Below are 14,999 nucleotides of genomic sequence, written 5' to 3'. Positions count from 1 at the left end.
AAAGTCACATGTTCATAAGCTTTTGGATTTAATGGGATAACTTATGTCAACACCCCAAACTGAAGGAACAATGAATAGATTTGTGTCTTCACTTTGGATTCAAGTGATTAGCAGCTTGAAATCCAGAAATCTGTCCTTGCTGGTCCCAGTTAAAGGTATGTTACCCGGTTAGTGGCCAGAACCATTATTACATCTTGTTACAGATCATAAAATGGGCCCGAGTGCCTTTTATTTGCAACTTACCATGTATGAAAGGCAGTGGCAAAATGAAAAAATGAAAATAGCACCTGACAAATGTATCCTCTGGTGATTGTCTCCTTGAAAGATATTTTTCTTTTTCTTTCTTTCTTTCTTTTTTTTTTTTTTTTTTTTGGAGGGGAAGGGGAACCAGGGATTGAACTCAGGCCCTTGAACTTGCCAAGCAAGCACTTATTTTACTGCGCTATTGGCCCTGAAAGATATTTTTCATTTGCAAATATTTTGATCAAAAATAAGAGTAGCTCTGTTACTATTGTTGCTCTACTCCTCCCATTTGCTGTCTTGCTCTTTGCTGCCACAACGAAAGGATGCTTTCTGCCTTTTGCCACTCTGCTGTGGAGCCAGCCGAGTATGGACTGAAACTTCCAGTAATTGTGAGCTAAATAAAATTTTCCTTTCTTCAAAAAAAAAAAGGTAAGAAAAGTTAGCAAATGGATGCACTGGCAGGTAAAACTGAACCATCTGTGTTCTGATTACCTACAGCATAGTACATTCAAGAAGCTCACACATGTATGTACACATATATGTATACACACACTCCCCTTTTTATCATTTTATTGTTCCTTTGTGTTAATTTTTCAGTTTTGCATTCAAAAGGATGATACAACAAAAGTTGAAAGATTATAGATGCATTGTGATTAAATAAGGTATGTAAGTATGAATGTCATTGGCACAGATTTCTGAGAGCAGTAAGACAGTTCTGCTTTTCTTCCTTCTAGAATCTGGATTTGATTCTTATGCACAATGAAAGAAAAAGTGAGATCTAGGTACCACATAGAGTCACCAAATGTGCAGCAATTCTGAAAGTTCACCTGCTTCCGATGGTTGTTAAAATTGACTTACATTCAATGTAAATAACACATATTTTAAATATAAAACTTGCAAATCAGGGTCACTCGCTTATCAAGGTCACTCGCAGATCATTGTAATAAATATGCACACACAAGTAAAATAAATGGATGGGTGTTTCTGTGTCCTTACATGAAAAATGATTCCAAAATGCTTTAGATATGTTACAGCTCGTCAGTTTAGAAAGTTTCTATCACTTGCCACAGCGTTTCTCTTTATTTTCAAATTTGCAGTGAGTTCCCTCACTAGAATTGCTCGAGCGAGACGGAAAGAGGCCCCAGCGTGAATTCAACCTAAGTTTCCTCCAAATAAGGTACCTTTCGTTATGTTCCATTATGCTGTTCTTGTAAATTCGCTTAGCAGACTCATTTTTAAAGTCAATTGATAAAAACAGGCACACAGCAGGTGGCGAGGACAATATGTGTGACTGTAAATATGCCCATTTATCCTTAATGGAGTTGCTTTGTCACAAGTGGACGAGGAAAAGCTCTTTTACAGCAAAGCAGTGTCCAGTAAAATTTGATACTTGCTCAGTCTTGGAGGTTAATAGGTGAAGGAAATTATTATACTACAAATTAATAAGATAATTAGCTTTGAAAATAATTCAAGTTTCAATTGCAAGCACATAGGCAAAATCTAGTAGCTATGTTTTTTGTTTAATCAAATGCGCCTTCATGAGAACAAAGCAAGCAAGGAAAGAGCCTCAGCTAAACAAAGGAAATGAGATTATGCACATTATGTAGACCATCAACTTTAACCGAGGTCTGCCTTCCCAGGCTCCTTTGATACACTTCCTGATGTGGGCTCACTGAGCACCAAAAGTAATAGTTATCTATTCTCCAAAGGCCAACTGAGCTAGAAGTAGCTTGGGGACAAAGAGATCCTATCCTCAGAGCAGCTCACTGTTCTCAGGTGCTAGACAATGGGACAGAGTTCAGATAAGAGACAGAGGTCTAGACCCAGAGTCTAGATTTTGGCTTTAGATTAAGCATCAGAAATACTACAAATCACTTACGTTTATAGACCAAAAATTAGCGTAAAAGAATGGGTGCAAGGACAGCCAGCATTTTGGCCCTAGGCTTTCAAGGTCAGTGAGGACTCAGGACATAGGTGAATCTGTACTGTAACATAATTTAATTCAGCTGTGTCCCAAATTTTCTAAACAAGGAGATTATGGAGTCACAGAGAAAAGTGATCGATGATGTAGAGTGTGCCTAAGGAGAGGCACATGGAGAGAAAGCATTTTCTCAGGCTTTCAACAAGAGCAAATTGGTCAAGTAATGGCCGTGACTCATCCACATGGCTGACACTGACAAAGGATCTACAAAGTGCAGTACAGGGTTTCAGGCTAAATCCTGAGGGGATTTGACTGACCTTGTCAGATACAAAAGTCACATTTCTTATTATATAGGTCTTGCTTTATATTGGCCTTAGCCATCCAGCAGAGAAGTATAAAGATGAAGTATAAAAAGTAAAGCTATATTATTATGCTGAGCTGTAAAAGGCTCAAGTCAACAACTTCTGACATTGTCAGTCCTATGGATAACCCACTACTATTAAGGACTACTGGACAGTTACTGGAATATTTTGCTGAATTCATATACCTACAATATTTAAATGATAATGGAATACCCATCTCTGATAAAACTAAACAAAAAAGGGGATACAAATGAAGGACCATTTTGTATCCGTATATACAAAATAGTTAAGATAGATATACAGCTACTTTCTCTTAATTCAATGAATAGAGAGATTTGTTCTAATAATGTTTGTGTTCAGGATACCATGTCTGCATCTTGTACTATGAATAACCACTAAGAAGACAATAATATGCAATGTATTAATTATTGTAACTGTCCTACTAACCTGTTTTGAAACTGTATCATTGCTATTTCTCAATAAAATTATTTAAAAAAAAAAGAAATGCTATAAGTCAACTAAAGGCAATTTTATTATTTTAAAGGCCTGTTTGAGACAATGACATTCAGGGATTTATCCTGTCCTAATGTCCTGCTCTATTGTGCCATTTAATAAGAGGAAAAAATGTAGCTTAAATCCTCTCACTTGTGATCAGATGGAGTAGGACAGAGAGGAGTTGATTGCCCAGATAGTTGCTGTCCCCAGGGTGTATTTTAAGCCACGAAGCAGTGAACATGTTGTACCATCTTTTCTTTTTACCTGTGAAAAACAAGATGTTCATTGTGGTTAATCAGTTGTCCTATTTTAGCATGTATTAGCCAAGTCAGTGGATTAATAAAATAACTATTTGGTTATCAGTAACTAAACAGTGAGCACTTCTGGATTTCATTGAATATTTTACACTTTACTCGAGGTCCTGAGCTGGGAGCTGGGCATTTGTGGGTCAGATCTAAGCAACTATCAATTTTTATTTTGGAAAATTGCATTATTTTATTAGGATTTTTTTTATATAAGAAGGGAGTGTGTGTGTGTGTGTGTGTGTGTGTGTGTGTGTGTGTTATAAAGTCAAAGACAAACATAGTTACATTTTCATGTTAAGTTTCCTTTCTCTTGAGAACCTTTAGGTGACTCTTACAAAGCTAAGGGTCCCCCTGCACCTCTATTCTCAATTGGCCAAATCATACCATGCCACCTCTAGACATATTGACTGTATGTGGGAGAGCACAGGAGACCCATCCATGGTTCTTTAAGGAGGCTGATGTGGGAGAATGGGAACTTGAAGTTGTTTAGGAGACTCTTCCAGCTGCATGGAGAAGACCATCAGAGTGAACTAGAATAGTGTTATAAATGCAGGAAATCTAGCCCTACCTGAAAGGCCTTGGGCTTTCTAGGAATATGCTCCAGTAAATTATCTGCTTATAACTTCTCCATTGCTACTGTCATAAACTGTCAGAAATGTAGTGCCTCATGATCATGCAAACTTACTATCTTATAGTTCTGGAAGTCAGAAGTCTGAAAATGATGATATTTGGAGGATCCAAAGGAGAATTGATTACCTTGTCTTTTCAAGCTTCAAGATGTTCCTGCATTGCTGGGCACTCGGTGCTCTTGATTTAGGAACTTCAGATTCTACAAGGGAAATAGATGTAACTTTCAATCTGCTAAATTTCTGATACACTGAGCTTGTGTTATCTAAAATCAAAAAATGAAGAGGGAACCATGTAAGGTAAGGGCTGGAAATTTTATTGAGAGACAAGTGGATAGTCTAGTGCAAATGCCATGGATCCTACTCTCTAGAGGAAGTCTGATACAGTGAAATCCCCAGGTGGGCTCAACATGGGCGAAAGCTATGATCAACCAATAACATCACAAGGAGAGCTACCTAGATAATATTAATCCAGTGGGGAAGCAGGTTACACAGCAAGAGTACATGTAAGGAACAAAGAACTTTACAGGAAAAGACTGGTTGTAGGTTCTTAATCACCTATCGAGGTGACCGATGTCTGTCTAGACTTTACCGGACCAGGTGTTAGCACTTCTCCTTTGGGGAGACTTATAGACCTGGTCATTCTGTCTTTATTTTGAAGCCTGGCCCCAAACAGATGCACCTTTGGCCGCAGTTGTGATGTGTGCTCATCTTTTGCATTGTTCTCTTGAGAACTCAACTATCTGACTGCCTGTAATAGTTCTGTCTAACTTTTGTCTATAATACTTTCCCTGGCCTTTAAAATCATCTGTAGGGTGCCTTTGACCGCTCTGTGTCTCTCTTTCCTTCCAATGTTGTACCAGCTTCCTTAACTCTGATCATCCCAAAGCTCCTTATAAGGATTATGTTGAGCCTTGGGATATTCAGGATCCTTAATGGGGGTACATAACAGTGACAGGCTCCAGGCGTCATAAAGGGACATCCTTAGGGAACATATTCAGCCTGCCACATGCATCTCCAGCTGGTTTAAGTTGGATTTCCTGACTCTCTGCTAGAACATTCTGATGAAGACATAGTATTTCTGCTATTTAGTTTTCCTTACAGGTCAGGTCACTGTTAATAACACATCCCATGCAGCGTTTAGTGCATGTTGTAAATTTTAAGAAGCAGAGACTTTTAGGAGAAATAACATTACAGTGTGAATTACTGGTATTTTAATTCTCACAAAAGCAAGTTGTATATTTGTTTTCAGGCTTGGCATATTCATTTACAATATGCAGATAAAAACTCCTGATTTGCTTGATTCAGAAGGTTGCAGTGAGAATCAAGAGAAATAAAAACGTTAAATTCATACTGCATGCATAAAAAAGTACTTTTATTATTTTACCTCATGTAGGTGTCATCTTTTAAAATAATTAGTCATTTACTCACCAATATTAACTGTAGTTTTGAAAATGAATTTTGTCATAATTGCATTTACATATTCCTCTTGCCTAATTAAAAGAAAAGATATGCAGGTGCCTTCAGGTTAAAGAAGATAGAGAATAAGTAATTTCCACTCTGCCTTAAAATCCACTCTGGAAAAATGAAAAAGAAGTAAAATTGGAATAAAAAACCCAACAACTATGGAAGTGAGGAAATGGGTAAGTCCTCATGTTGTAAATAGGGAAGAAATATAAATCAGTGAAATCACCCCTTGAGGAGCCCAAGTATTCAGTTTCAGATATCCAGGAGGTCAAAGATTCCCCTCATATAATGTGAGTGGATCCAGGATGATAGAGCTCTATTTGCATCTAAGTGATGAAAGGTGTAAATATGACCAGCTGATAAGAGGTAGGGGAAAAGAAATCTCTAACGAGACCAACACTTCAGCATGGCAGAAGAGATCCTGAAGAGGAGAAGCTGTTTCAGAACACATTTTTATGATCTACACCAAAGCTGGGGATATAGCTCAGCAGCATAAGTGCCTGCCTGGCAAGTGCAAGGTCCTGAGTTCAATCCCTGGTACCACAAAAATTAAAATAAAATATGAAACAAAATATGATTTACAACATAGCTTACAACCCAAGAAGTCTGCCTGACCTGAAAAAGGTAGAGAGATAGACAGTAGTTGCCAGGATAAAAATTAATATGTAGAAATTAACATGATGGATACTTAAATTGAAGATGGAAGAAATAATAGTTTTGGTGAGAGTGGGTTTGATATAGCATAGCTAGATTTATTGCAGTTGCCTCCATTAGATGCATAGATGAGAAAATTATCTGGTGAGAACCTGAAGGAAAGAACCAGCGTGAGATCTGGGCATAGTTATCCTTATCTTTACTAGCTGAAAGAGAAAAGACATTAAATTACAGGAAAAGAAAAGAATACTTATACACTGTAAAAGTTTTCCAGTGAAGGAGAGGAAGAGGTCACCAAAATTACTTACATAAATAAAATCTTCCTCATGAAGTTCTTTAAGTAAAAGATAAAATATTGAAGGAAATATGACGAAGTACAGTGAAGAAAACAATATATTGGTTTTGTTGTTGTTTTGAGACAGGGTCTTGCCATGCAGTTCTGGCGGGACTAGACTTACCATGTAGTCCAGGCTGGCCTCAAGCCCATGGTGGTCATCCTGCCTTAGCCTGCCCAGTACCAGGATTATAGGTATATGCCCTTATCCCCAGCTGAAAACAATACAGACCATTTTGTCATTGTGCAAACATCATAAAGTTGCTTGAACTGAGATTGCTATGATGTAACTAAACAATATTTTATGTTATTGACATGGTTCATTGTTGACTGAAATGCCATTATGAGGTGCATGACCACATATATTTAACAAAGAATTTAAATTTGTACAGTAGAAGGGCATATCATGTACAAGGGAATAAACATTAAGATCAAATTTTATTAGTCTTCTGTTGAAATGTATATTTTATTGTTATTCAGATTTGATGAGGGCAATGGTCACTGCCCTTGAAGCGTTTGCTGCTGATAGGGGAATACAACTCCATGTGAACCATGGGGGGGCAACAAGGTGAATCATTCCAAGGAGAAGTGTGAGCAGGTATTTAGATTATGGTTCCTCTGGGTAAAAACAGGTGATACAGGGTAAGCAAGCTTGGAATTGGCTAGTTGAATCATTTGAGATTTATATACAGAGTCTGTTCTCTTGCCCGGTGTGCAGGTCTAGGTGTAACAGCCGATGAAGGGGTAGCGTATTTGGACTGGTTTGTTTATGCAAGGCGCATTCATTTCTGAATTGTTTGCTGCTCCTAGCAATGAGTTAGTCTTGGGAGCAATAGTCTCTGAAAGAGTGATCAAGGTCCCAAAAGTGCATAATACCAGGTAATACTGGAAAAAAAACCAAAAACAACCCCCCACCATGATTAAAACAGTATATCGTAAAAGGGCTCTTAATAAATTACAAATTATAATCCACAATAATTGTTTTCTTTATTGTGTCAAAATTGTCATTTATTGTGTACAGAATATTTAATTAAAGTTTAATAAAAATGCATGTCACATCATTGAATTACAGTGGACTATGTTTTTGACAATTTTATGTGTGTAGTATTCAAAAGGAAGTTGTTTTTCCTTAAAATTAGATATTCTATGAATGCACTATTGAAAATTTTTATACTTTCAAGGCATAATGTTGGTAATGCCTCCTCTGCAAATTTGTATTGAATTTTCTTTATGTAAATGAATGCCTGAACAAAAAAGGGAAACTAATAAATTTTAATAACAAAAAATACTAGAAGAAATACATAGATGGATATATTTTCATGCACATGCCCACAGAGACGCCAGGCTCATAAGTTTGCATGTAATTGGAACCTGGGATGTGTGAAAATCTGGCTCCCAGCCTCAGGGATAAAATGGAATTTAGGATTCCAGGCAAAAAGGTGAAAGACAAAAAGAAGATTATTTATTAAGTCAGTGGGAGAAGTTGGCTGCAAGATTCAGTAGCATGAACAATTGAATTTACTTTGAACAGTGGACTTTATTTGCTAGAATAAATGCTTTTGATATCGAGAGTCTTGGAACTGATCATATGCAGTAGTAAAGAAAGGGTGAGAAGCACAACTAACTTGTTCTGTGGGAATGGTCATTTTATAGAACTGTATAGAGCATATAGCTATGAGATACATATTCAGTAAGTTAAATTATATCATTCAGAGTTTTAAAAAGAAATACCTGGTTCTAGAATAAGGACTTTGACCTGCACATGCCAAGTGGGTAACTACATGTAGGTTAAAACTTGGCATTTTTGTCTTCAGTTTATACCTGTCTCTGTTATCACCTTAAAACTTTGGGTCAGACCACTGCTTGGCTCTGTGTGTAGGCATGTTAATCACTTAAGGACTGTCAATCTAAGTCTTAGAAATACAAGGTTTAGTAACTCTAAATTTATCTAACCTTTCTTATCCCCCTTCTAGACTGAGAAAAAAAAAATGCAGGGACATACAGTTGCAATTTTTACAACATACTGCTCCAGGTCCCTTGGAGTGATGCCTAGAAATCTGAAGTCATTCTCTTAGATTTGTGGTCACCTCAGATTACAAGAAAAGCAAAACCTCATCTCATGGGAGCTAGATTACATCCAGGAACCATAAGCCCTCCCTAAGAACCACCTTGCAAAACCACTCCTGAGTTAGGGCTCAACCAGATCAAAGGTCAGCTAGGATTACCTCTCTTGCCAGCTATGCAAATCTATAATCCTTGCTTTTGTTCCCATTTTTTATAAAACCCTAAAGATCTAGCAGTCTCTTAAAGACAAATCTTCAATATCTCTTCCTCCCCTGGTTCCCAGGCATTAAACCCAGGGCCTTAACACTGAACTGTATTATCTTGAGACAGAATCATGCTAACTCTGTCCTTCTAAGCACAACTGTGCTAATTTGAAGTCCTTTGCTGCCCTTCATCTTTGCTTCATCCACTCCTTGATTGGCATTTTGGGGTGGGTGGCTGACTCCAGTGTTTTGGGACCCTTAGACTTGTGGCTTTAACTCTAAAACTTTGGTAACACCCTGGCACTGATGCTGAAGCCCCTTGGGCTGCATCGGAGAGGAGACAGGCACTGTTCTGTCTGTTCCCACAGCTGACACTGGCCACCTTACATGCCCCATGGCATAGGACAGCAGAGGTGACAACAAAAACCCAATCTGGCTGAGGAGAAAACCAACTTTAAAGAAGAGAGTTTTGATTGAGAACTGAAGTTTTACCCTACTGAGAGATAGCTTTGTGAGACATGGTTGGAGAGGGTGAGAGTGAGACAGAGCTTGGCTGAGATCCCCTGGGAAGCTCCGACCACGAAGATCACAGGGTCTGTATTCTGTGGTGGGAGGCCAGCTTTGGTGGGTGTAACCTTTAGAGGAGGTAGAGCTGAAGGAGATGGAATTGAGTTCAGCGATCTGTTTGAGCTTTCACACCACTGCCTATATCCAGTAGAAACTACTGTTCTGATTTACTATTGGTCACTCTCTGGGTTGCCTAAGTGTCTATACTAAGCCACTTTAATCAACGTAGTCATGCTTAGAAGAACAATTTTAGTATGATTCTGTACTCTATCTCAAAATAAAAAAGGGCTGGTAATGGAGTTCAGTGTTATGGCCCTGGGTTTAATCCCTAGTACCAAAATCTATCTGTCTGTCTGTCTGTCTGTCTGTCTGTCTGTCTGTCTGTCTACCTACCTACCTACCTATCCATCCATCTACCTTAGCTCTAGTTCAAGATAGCTCATAAGTGATTCTTGGAATTTGTCAGTATTCAGTTTATATTGGATGCCACTGTTGTCACTGCCTTTGCTACTCTGGGCCAGGTGATGTAGTTGGTGCTATCAATTTTTTTTTTTCTGTATGCCAGTATGTGGATTGCCTCAGCGGGGGCAGTGGTCATAAACAGTACTGTGGCTCATTTATGAAGATCTAGGTGCTGAGTCAAAGAAACTGAGAAGCTTAGTAAAGAATTTAAAAAAAGAAGAAACAATAAAAGAAGCAAAAAAAATGCATCCCCAAACTGCCAAGTCTCCCAGTGCTGATTCAGGGAGCACTGAGAGGAAGAAAAACTATACTGAAGAAATGTCTGAATGAGTATCCATGGAGGTAGCAAAACAGTGTAATAAATTACTTGGTGAAGTTGTATCTAAACAGATAACACACATGAAACAAATGATCAGTCAGCCTAATGAAGACATTAATAAACTGCTAAGGAAAGAGAGGTAAAATTTGAATATCCAGGAGAAAAAAGAACACAAGTCTCAAAAAAAGTTCCAGAGGGGAATGTGGATTAAAGATACAAATGAAAATCTGGATAGCAAAAGCCACCAGTGTGAGAGCAGAGTATCAGATCCAGAAGACAGAGCTGTGGCTAGTGAACCATTGATGAAAAATAATTTAAAAACAAGAGAACAAAAACAATGCATCCAACTCTGCTAAGTGACCCAAACAAAGTTGATTATGAGTAACTGGGCCTAATTAAAAATCAGAAGATAGCACAAGGACATAAAAAACTTGTTTACAGAAGTAACACCAGAAAACGTTCCAGACACAGAAAAAATAATTTAACACACATTCAGTCATATAGAACCTCAGATAGCCATTATCAGAAAAAAACTACACATCACATGATAAAATATCAGAAATCCAATACAAGAACAGAAATTAAAGGCTTCTAGAGAAAAGGAATAAATCACTTCTACAGAAAGATACATCAAAATTACAACAAACTTTTCAACACAAAGAAAGTAATTTCTAACACAGGCTGATATATTCTTCAAAATTATCCTTCCATAAAGAATGGTCAAGGGGGCCGGGGAGATGGCTCAGTGGAATAAGCGCTCAGTGGAATAAGCGCTTCCCTGGCAAGTGCAAGGACCTGAGTTCATTCCCTGGTTCCAAAAAAAAAAAAAAAAAAAAAAGTATGGTCATGATCAAGAAGTCAACTGTTAACAAATGCTGGAGGGGCTGTGGGAAAAAAAAACCTCCGCACTGGTGGTGGGAGTGTAGGCTGGTATAGCTACTGCAGAAATCACTGTGAAGACTCCTCAAAAAACTAGGATTGGAGACTAACTAGTACTCCCTCCTGAGTACTTTTCCAGAAGAACTGAAAACATCATACCACAGCAGTATATGTACACCCATGTATATAACGTGGTGATTTGTCATAGCTAAATCTTGGAAACAACCCAAATACCCATCAACTGAAGAATGGATAAAAAAGATGTGATATTTTTATACAACAGAGTATTACTCAGCTATAAAGAAAGATAAACAAGGTTTTTATAGGTAAATGGACACAACCAGAGACCGTACTCATAAATGAAATAAATCAGACCCATATGTGTAAACATTGTATTGTCTTACTAGTGTAAGAACCTAAAAGAGTAAATAAAATCTGAAAGGTATAATAGATACTGTGAAAGGGAAAGAAACTGCTCAAAGGGAATGAGAAACTGGGATGGGGGAAAGGAGAAAGGAAAGGAAGAGAAAATATAAATGCATATACACAGGATAGCTTGTATAATTTTACTCTTGATTTCTACTGGTCTAGTGAATGGAATAGTTAATGCTTACATTATTTCTTAGAAACTTTTTGGCTAATTTTGCACACTTATGTCTGATAATCTGAACCATTAATTTGAAGACAACAATATGCAATATAACAATCATTGTTGAATTCCTATCATTTTGTTTAGTGAAATTCTGTATTATTTCTATTTTTTTTTACTATTTTTATTCTCTTTAGAAAATAAAAAAATGCAGAAATTAAATGACTATCAGAAGAGAATGAAAGTGAAGAGAAACATCAGTAACTCTTTGGCTGGGCATTTCTATCATGGAAGTTTCTCATCTAAAAAACAGACACAAATCCTTTATTAAGTAATGGACAAAAATTCCTACTCACAGGATATTTACTAGTGGCATGAATTTTTTTTGTCATGAATCTTCTATATGTTTAACTATTTCTAAGTATATTAAAATGTCTATGATGGAAGTTTCAACAATTGTATTTTCGTGGTTGGTAGAACTCATTGTGTTTTAAACAACTTTCAAAAACCTTTAAGGCAACTATCATTTCTTACTTTAAGGTCTGTGCATTTGATTTGGAGAGTGAAAGACAATAACGTAAATGTTTAAAGTATCTAAGGACGAGCACTTGCTGTTTCATGTATTTGGCACATTTTCTGTATTTACTTGAATGGTTTCTCAATGACACATATTTATGCTGAATCCCAATCAATAACTGATTTATACAGAAAACAATGGGAATTTTTAAAAGAAGGAATTGATGTAACGTAAAGATGTGCCGCACTGGTGCAGAACACACATTTTGTTGTCCACTAATCATGGGGCTTTAAGGAGCATTTGTGTTATCTAAGTGATTTGTAGATATTATCTCATCAAACATCAGAAAACTCCAAGAAGACAAAATTGACATTGATATTCTCTTAAAAAACGAGGAGTGTAGGGCCTAACAGAGGGAACCTGTAATACAAGAGAGACAGACTAGCATTAAAAAGAGAACTAGAACAAAAATGAGGAGGGAGCTTACCTGAGTTTTGACACTAGATAGAAAGATGGATGCCACTTGGTAATGTTGGATCTTAGCATTTTTTAGTGTTGCTCTACTTATGTGATTTCTGAAATATTTAGGTTTTTTTTTTTTGAACTGGGGATTGAACTCAGGCCCTTGTGTGTTCTACTGAGCTATCTCCCCAGCAGAAATGTTTAGTATTTCAATGCATCCTAACCATTTCTTGGCCTCCAAAACTCTTGCTATCTCATGAATCCTCCCAAGGGCTGCCACTCATGCAAACATTTACAGAAGGATCACACCCAGAGAAGATGCGGTAAATACTTGGCATATGAGCAGTATGACTTCAGTGGGTATTCATTGAACATGTATGGCCATTAGACTGTGTGTTTTAAAAGTGGAAAATATACGACTGACAGCCATGACTTCTATCTTTATAGATCTTATACTCTAACAGGGTTACAAAACTCATCCCTTCAAAGTCTAATTTTCTTCGACATGCTGCAGCAGCTGTTTGTTTTTATAAGATAAAGCCCAATTGCTCTGACTTGGTTCTGTGCCCTGGTACTGTTCCATGATCTGACATTTCCCTGAAACTTCAGCTATACTTCTACCCATTTGCTCATCTTCAATATTATCTTTTGAGGCACCTATGATTTATAAGTTTCTTGTTTTATCAATTGAATGGTACAGAATTTCATTTGTCTGTCTTTGTGGGTGAATGATAGTTTCCTTACTTGGAATTCTTCAGAAACATTATAAAACTGGCTAATGGCTGTATGTTCTTTCAGATTTGGCTCAAATTCCACCATTTCCTAGATAAGATTCTTCGATCATATGTTATCTTAAATCTTAGGCAGTATGTTATTACTAAATCTGGCATATTAGTTTATAACAGTTTTCAGCCCAGGGCAATTTTGCATCAAAAGAAACAAAATGTGTGGGAATATTTCAGTTGTAACAACTGGGGTGATTCCCTTGGCTTCTGAGTGGTGCAAGCCAGGGATGATGCTAACCATCCTAAGATGCCTTTCTCATCAAAGCCTTAATTGGCACTGTGTACAGCAGTGTCACAAGTTTGCATGCATCCTTTACTGGCAATGGAAATTATCATAAATTTGCAGGAAAAATGTTTAATTAAAAGAGAAAAATGAAAGGGACTACAGCTCTGACTAAGAGCAAGCCAATCTCTAGCAAAGAATGTTTGATTAGCTGAAGGGGCATATTGCATTCAGACTGGCTCTCTAAAGAAAAGGAGGAGACCAGTTTGTAAGGATTAGGTGAAGTACACCAGGAGCCAGTCAGTTATTATCTCAGTCTTGGTTTTATAGCTCAGGTTAAGTCCTTGGGACTTGAAAATAGCTATCATTTTAGAAACTGAGTCTGCTGCTCACTGGGTTGAAGCATAAAGTCATTGACTGAAAAGAGATTGAAGGGGATATGTGTGTGCGTTGGAAACATAAGAACAACAGTGCCTGGTTGGTGTCTAGGGTGGGTCCCAAAAAGTGGAGTTTTTTTTTTCAAAATTTTATTGATAAACAGCAATGAGACAGTTTCAAATCAAATTGGAAGTACAGTTTCAACAAATAACACACTGCATATATTCTTCTTAGTGGTTAATTGCTGTACAAGATGCGGACTTGAGATCCTATTTACAAACACCATTAGAGCAAATCATTCTATTCATTAAGAGAATGCAACTATATATCTATCCTAACCACTTTGAATACACAGACACAAAATGGGCATTCATCTGTATACCCTATTTTTTCGAAGTTCCGTTATTGAATATTATAGGTGTGTAAACTCAGCAAAATATTCAAAAAGAGTCCAGTAGACCATCATAGTGTTGGGTTTTCTGTTTAACTGGCAATGTCAGAAATTATTGACCTGAGTTCTCCACAGCTCAACTTAACAGCATGGCTTTACTTCCTATATTTCATCTTCATACTTTTCTACTGGATGGTTAAGACCAAGGTAAAGCAGGACCTGTGCAATAAGAGTTGTAACTTTTTGTTCTAAGAAGGTCAGTGAAATCCCCTCAGGATTTATCCTGAGATCCTGTACCTCAGATTGTAGAACCTTTGTCAGTGCAGCCATGTGGATGAGTCACGGCCATTGCTTGGCCAATGTGCTCTCTGTGAAAGCCTGAGAGAGTGTTTTCTCCCCATGTGACTCTCCTTAGGCACACTCTACATCATCGATCACTTTCCTCTTTGGCCCCATAATCTTCTTGATCAGAAAATTTGGGACACTACTGAGGTATATGACATTACAGGTACCTTCTTTGTGTTTTGGTCTTATAATTTATACAGATAAGCAGAGAGTGAGAACTTGTTCATTTGTTCAGGGGTCACCTGTCTGTGGCTTCAGAATAACCTGCTGTGGTTTAGGTTATTAACATGCAGAGTTTAAAGAAAATCAGTTACTCAGCTGGCTGAATTGATAGGAACAGAGTTCAAAAAACAGTTTAAACCAATATAAAATGTTAATGTTCTAGTGTCATTTTACTTATGGTCTGTT

The sequence above is a fragment of the Octodon degus genome, unplaced genomic scaffold, assembly GCF_000260255.1.
Source record: "Octodon degus isolate 3935 unplaced genomic scaffold, OctDeg1.0 scaffold00011, whole genome shotgun sequence".
Taxonomy (NCBI): domain Eukaryota; kingdom Metazoa; phylum Chordata; class Mammalia; order Rodentia; family Octodontidae; genus Octodon; species Octodon degus.
This window is presented reverse-complemented; position numbering follows the sequence as displayed.